Source organism: Perca flavescens, chromosome 24, assembly GCF_004354835.1.
Source record: "Perca flavescens isolate YP-PL-M2 chromosome 24, PFLA_1.0, whole genome shotgun sequence".
In the NCBI taxonomy this organism is placed as follows: Eukaryota; Metazoa; Chordata; class Actinopteri; order Perciformes; family Percidae; genus Perca; species Perca flavescens.
Window position 1 is genome coordinate 2820511 of NC_041354.1, and position 6375 is coordinate 2826885.

A 6375-nucleotide genomic window follows, 5' to 3' on the forward strand; every position below is an offset into this window, starting at 1 on the left:
GAGCAGAGCACCCACACAGCTAATTGCACCCTGTTCTCCCCGATGCCCCGTTCCCCTCTTCACACCTCAGAAGAACTGCTATTCATAAATATATGCAGCATGACTGGGCCAGGTCCCATGCTAATGCACTGAATACCAATGAGACTCTTGTCTTGACTCTCAGGCTGCGAGGCAGTTCTCTTCTTCTTTGGTGCCCCTGGGCAGAATTTACAATCTCACATCCCCTTTCTGTGGCTGCGAGGTGAAAGTTACAAATCACAGTTTCATCTGACGGCCTGGCTAACTCTCCACAGGATCACCTGGTGTCTTTAGGAGATATGAGATAAGAATACACCTCAATGAGCTGACTTGTTTTATCTCGGCTTTAATGCATCTCTTCCCTTTCGCGGACAAGATGCCCCCCCCTTAAAGTTACTGACTCTTGGCTTTGCTGGTGCAGTCCTGCTTTGTTCCAGTGTACGGGGAAGGTTTAGAGCTGCTTAGGCCGTGTAGTCACGTACCGCTAGTCTTCCTGGCAAAGTGACCAAGAAGTGCTGAGAATGATAGAGTTGAAATGACAACAAGTGATTTCATTCCCCATCTATCTTTCAAGGCATCACACGCAGCGGCCAATGGCGTGGCAGCTGTCTACGCCCCATTACTCCAACCGGCCAATGAGCCATCTGCATGAATGGCCTCATTGATTCCTCTTTACTCATGCTTTGTGGAAAATATACAGAGTCGGGTGGAGTTAAATACTGATACATCAAGAGGCGGCTCACTAGACAAAGACAGAAACCAGCCAATGGAACGTCAGAATGCAGAAAACCCTTTCTTCATAATGTCTTTGTACTTTTTCCATTTAGGATTTAATTGGCAGAGCATTGAGGTCAGTGGTAAAGATTGACTCTAGCAGGACGTTTGCCTGCCAACACAAGGGACTGAGCCCAGATGATCCAGCTGGAAGGACAGTCTCGGCTCTCACCGAGCCCACCACACTGCTGCAGTATTTACTATACACACACGATTCAGAGCATTCACTATGAATTCTTTATGAGCATGTCAAAACATTGTTCGGAAAAGGCACTTCTATATTTCATACCTTGAAGACCCTGTCAGCTAGAGTATCCATAATGTATAAAATAGATTTTCACACACGCTCAATTTAAAAAGAAAAAAGCAATGCACAAACTCCTATAGCACTCACATATTTGAAATAGGCGTGGAAACAATGTCTAATCTTGATTTTGTTTTAGGAGTGGACTGGAGACATTAGTGGAGTCTCTGCTTGTGTGGGAGACTTACTAGCCTGCAACAAACATCCCTCATGCCCTGCTTGTGAAAAAAGACTGACTGTCAGCAGAAACCGTGGAAAATTAGCATGTTTAACATCATGGCAGCCAGACAGAGAAAATATAGTCTCACTCTCAGCTGATGAGTTTACTTGAGTACAGCCTGTAGTGTGTGTGTTTTTCCACCTTATCCTCATCCCTTTCTTGTTCATCTACACCCTTAATCTCTGCTGTGTGTCAATGTCAATCCTAGTGTGATATAACGAGTGCAAAAATGTGGCGATGGGACACGACAGCTGGAGGCATGACTATTGCTGGCGTCAAGTAAAATGCCACCTCAAACTGCCATCATGCCCTCGAAATAACCTGCCAACCCCTCTGCAACCCGTTCCTCCCCGCAGCTCTGACGGCCACTTTACTCGCACCATGGAACATGTCCGATGAAAGGTTAAAAAGAGAGGGCAGGAGGATTGGCGGACTGTCTTAAGGGGGGGAAGAGAGGGAAGATATGGAATTTTATTTTAGTTTTTATTTATTTTTTGCTGAGAGCCCTGATCCCCACAGGACTGTCAGTGGCAAGACCCGGTCTTTCTTCTCCTGTCACGTCATGTACTGTAGGCCTATTATTTGATATATGGATATATGGAATTGGTAAGATCAAGAAAAAGAAGAGCAGTTTTTTAGGCTGATTCTGATATTTTTATGACTCAAAATCTTAAGATCAAGAAAAAGAAGACCTGGCTCAGTTACGTGATATCTCGGCCGATTTGCTCCCCCAAATGGGCTTTTCTATTTTGCTGTGATACTTTCTGTCTGACATATACAGCTCGGGATAGACGGACACGGCCAAAAGAACAAGCTTCTCCTCCATTTTCTACAGGGTGACGAGTCCCTCCCCCTGTAATACTATATGATTGGTTACCTGAAAAGGAGCAACAACGGCACCTTTCTGACAAGTTCATAGATTTTCAAATAGAAGTGCTTGAAATGGCAGCACAAAAAAGTTGGAGGCACTAAGTCAGCCTGTAGCCGTAAAACCCTAAATGTCGTAAATTGAGTTTAAAGGTCCCATTGCATGACAATTTCACTTTGAGTTTTTTTTAACATTAATATGCATTCCCCCAGCCTGCCTATGATCCCCCAGTGGCTAGAAATGGCAATAGGTGTAAACCGAGCCCTGGGTATCCTGCTCTGCCTTTGAGAAAATGAAAGCTCAGATGGGCCGATCTGGAATCTTTTCCTTATGAGGTCATAAGAAGCAAGGTTACCTCCACTTTCTCTGCTTTGCCCACCCAGAGAATTTGGCCCACCCATGAGAGAGAGACATCATGGCTTTCAAATTAGCAAAGTGGCAGTTGGTCAAGGCCACACCCCCACCCTCCACCTTGCCCCCCCTCTCTCCTCCTCAATAGCATTTAAAGCTACAGACACAGAAATGGCACATCCTAAGGAAAGCTCATTGTGGGACTGGCTCTAGTGGCTGTAATTCTGCACCAAGGCTGAATTTCGGGAAAGAGACTTCAGATACAGTATTAGGGGACCACTAAGGTCTAAATAAAAGAGACTTCAGATACAGTATTAGGGGACCACTAAGGTCTATATAAAAGCATCCAAAGAGCACCATGTCATGGGACCTTTAACTTATAGTTAATTTGAACTGCTGTATTAGTTATATCCAGACATAAAAGGTCCTTTAACATCCCAACATTTTTAATAAATGCTCTTCATACCTGGTGCCTTAATGCCCATCTTCAGTATTCTTTATTTTTTTCCATAGAAAAGAGGCACCTAAAGATAAAGACAGGTCCTTGATTAATAGAGATATTGACATAAATTTGTTTTCTAATGCTGTAAATTGGGAGCAGCTAATTAACAAAATCATCCCTAAGTTTTCATCCATAACTATATATATGTGATTTTCCCTGTAATTTAAATGGCCGAAAATGCATTGATTGCCTAACACATTTTGATGAAATATTTAGCGTGCAAATGTTAATACTTAGTTGAACTTTGGAAGCAGAACTTTCAAGTGAATAATCTAAACCTCTATCTGATCAGAGCTGACACTACAAAGTTTAATACAATCTATGTAGAGCTAAAGCTCACACTCCATCTAAACGATAACTGCATAATAGCCGTCTTGTTTTGAGGCAACTTTAATGGTTCTTTCATTATTTCCCGAAAAATCTAACCAAGCATAACAACAAAGGATTCTGCAAAATGATCTTACGCAACTCCCTTCAACATGACAAAATATTCTTTAGTTATGCTGGTGGTAAAACCCAATTTGAAGAGAAAGCGGTTTATGTAAAAATCCCTTATTTAATTTTTTTTCTGACTATTGTCTCACATGACAAATGGCGCTGTCTTTGTTTCTTGAACTCTCCTTTCTGACAAGTTCCTTTTCTCTTCCTCCCCGAAGCCCTGAAACATCCATAATTACATTTCTCCATATGTCTCCTCACACAATCCCCCATACATCAACATCACAACAATTCCATTAAGTCCCGCTGCGTTAACTAACGAGAAAAAAAAAAGAAAAGTGCAGTACATTCCTTAAACAAATAAGAGATGAGGCCATTGGAGGAAATGTTTGATGAGCTTAATCCATCAAAGCAATTTGTTGTGGAGATATTTTGAAAGAGATGCTATCATAGAAAGGCAAGAATCAGCGGACTGTGTTTCAACCCCTGCTCCCTCCTTCTCCTCCCTCCCCTGTCCTTCTCTCTATGGCCTTGGCACCGCCGCAATTCCCCCACAAGATGGTGAAGTGTAAATCGACGGCCACACGGGAAGTAATTACTGCAAGCTTAAAGCACGGGAGTGTTCAAATGAGGACGAAAAAATAAGTTCATTGAACAACAGAACCAATAATTACCAAATTGTTTTAGACACTAATGAGAATCTCTTGACAAATTACCGTCATGGTTTTTAAGCGGGCACCAACTCACAAATATACGCATGCCAACCATGCGTGTGCACACAGTTCCCAGTAGTGTTACACTTGAAAAGATCCCTTCATGTTCACTCATTCTGTGTTATTTAAATATTCCCTATGAAACATACACCTGTTATATCAACTTAAATCCCAAAGTGGGGCCTCATTAGAGACGAGTTACCCTCCCTTGTACATACAGTAGATTGTGACGTCCGATTAATGACACACTTTTGCAGGCTTTGATTATAATAAAAACCACAAAACATCATTGAAATGTCCTAATTCAAAAAAGTAGTTTGACATTTTTGGAAATATACTTATTCTTTTTCTTGCAACAGTTAGATTGATACCACTCAAGTATGGTGCTAGAACAAGGAGGTGAATAGCTCAGCTAAGTATAAAAACTGGATAGAGGGGGGGGGGGGGGAACTGCTAGCCTCACTTTGTCTCAACAATACACACACCAACCAGAGCTTTTGAAACTAATTAAGCTGTAACTTTGGACAAAGGCAGGCTGGCTGTTTCCCCCTGTTTCCAGTCTTTACTAATTGGCTCCTGGTATCAGCAACCGTGAAAGTGATATCAATCTTCTCATCTAATTTTCAGCAAGAAAGCAAAGAAGTGTATTTGCCGAAAACGTCATCCTAGTCCTTCGATATTTAACATCCATTTCCATTGCTTTGTATTAGAACGGCCATCTTTAATGGAAAGATATGGAAACAATGTGCCACTTAAAAATGAAATGGAAGATGCTTTTGTCACAGCGGACGTATTGACCTGTCAGAATAGGAAAAGCACAGGTGTTACTAATAACATTCAAGTGTCCCAGTAAGCCATGACAGTGTGACAGGATGCATAATACCAGGACCCAAGCAGCTATTAACTAATTAACCATCAAACAAGTGACCAAATTGTTTATGACAGGACAGATAGTGATCGATTACTCTTGATTATGGTTTAATTTAGCTTAATACATTCTGGGTGTTTTATATGAAAGATTCCCAGCCTTAAACTATGCAGTTTATTACAAGTAATGTGTGTTTTCGCATTTCCCTTGTGTTTAACACTGAGTCACGGCCACAGAGCAAAATACTGACCTTGGTTCTGTATAGTGTCAAATCAATCCAGACCACCCTCACCCAGAAACTACCATATAGGTCATTTAGGCAAGCAGCTCATAACAACCGATAATTACCTTTTTTCAGCAGCGACCACTTGTAGCTGTAGTAATTATGACAGCAAATGAGGAAGCGGTGACAAAGTATATGAAGCTCTCTCTCTCATGGGACTTGTGTCCTGTGTAAAACCCATAAGTCAGTCAGTTTTTGACTTTTCAAACTGGTGTAATGGAGAGATAGAAAATTCATTTGTAGCCACATTTGCAGAGGAGAATAGATGTGTAGTGACAGTGTACAGTGTTTTACGCATGTATGAGTTTTCTTACTTTACAACCTGCTATTTTTTACAACAGTTTTAAATCTTACGATTAAATCGTAAACCCCCCCCACACAAATTTTACAACTAATGCAACCCCAAGTCATGAACCATTCCTAAATGAAATGTTTGTTTCAGTGTTCTTTACCCATGGGAACATTAAGACTTAAAAAAATAAATTCACAGTGAGCAAGGCCTAGAGATGGATAGTTGGCTTAATATAGTGTGCTTTAGAAAAAGGAGGGATGGGGTACAAATTGGAGACGGATGTACAGTTGGAACCAAAATCAATAATAAAGACTTTCATTTCCAAACAAGATGAGGCGCCGGGAGTTGATTTATAGATGTGGAGCTGATGTACGGACTTGGCCTCTGCACGTCCATCAGAGAGACAGGAAACTAGACCTGCAACCAACATATGACAAACGACTGACACAGCCAATGCTACATTAGCTCCATATTGGTAATCAGATCAGCGGCGGGGGAAGTAAACACAAGATCTGTAAGAGACATGTTCAGCTTGTTCACGTCGCTCAAAAACATTTAACTTTCCTCTGCGACATAGCCTTTTTATGAATGTTGGTACAGCCGGGGCTCATGTATACTTGCAATATGTCTGCAGTGACTAATCATGCATTCATGTTGCAGGCAATATGATCAATTTACATTCTTTTCCAGTAGAGCTGAGCAGCGGACATGGTTTTTGATTATGTGCCAAATATAACCAGAGTT